Source organism: Sinocyclocheilus rhinocerous, unplaced genomic scaffold (genome assembly GCF_001515625.1).
Source record: "Sinocyclocheilus rhinocerous isolate Xijiao unplaced genomic scaffold, SAMN03320098_v1.1 scaffold4034, whole genome shotgun sequence".
NCBI lineage: Eukaryota > Metazoa > Chordata > Actinopteri > Cypriniformes > Cyprinidae > Sinocyclocheilus > Sinocyclocheilus rhinocerous.
Genome location: NW_015639842.1, coordinates 139,294 through 139,740, shown reverse-complemented (window position 1 = coordinate 139,740; position 447 = coordinate 139,294). Strand labels below are relative to the sequence as shown.

General features: G+C 53.7%; 1 protein-coding gene and 1 long non-coding RNA gene across 2 annotated transcripts in view; both read right to left on the bottom strand.

The window, feature by feature from the left end:
• Window positions 1–447, bottom strand: part of LOC107752192 (NACHT, LRR and PYD domains-containing protein 3-like) — a 56,379-nt gene that overhangs the window by 25,013 nt on the left and 30,919 nt on the right. The gene's annotated exons all lie outside the window — the stretch shown is intronic.
• LOC107752190 (uncharacterized) overlaps window positions 1–447 on the bottom strand; it is a 9,552-nt gene that overhangs the window by 942 nt on the left and 8,163 nt on the right. The gene's annotated exons all lie outside the window — the stretch shown is intronic.

The following is a 447-nucleotide window of genomic DNA, read 5'->3' as shown; positions in this document are numbered from 1 at the left end:
GCTGTGAACGGAGTGGAGAGCACCTTAGGTACGTAACCGTGCCTTGGTTTCAGGATGACTTTAGTGTCGTTAGGCCCGAATTCCAGGCAGGCAGGGCTAATAGAGAGCGCCTGCAGGTCCCCTATTCACTTTACTGATGCCAGTCCTAGAAGCATAGCAGTCTTCAGCGATAGCGACCCCACTTAGACTTTGAGCGTGGATGGGGAGCGTCCCTTATCCAGCAGCTCTTGCAGAAATGACAACACCTCTGTCAAATTGGAAGTATGAGGGTGTTTGCTGCGGTTTAGACACCAAGCGTAGAAAAAAGACCAATTTAAGGCGTAGAGGCGTCTCGTAGACGGGGCTCTAGCCTCCGAAATTGTATTTAAGACTCGCTCTGGGAGGCTCGAAGGCACCCGTCGAGCGGCCAGAGGTGCAGGGCCCATAGGTCGGGCCGAGGATGCCATA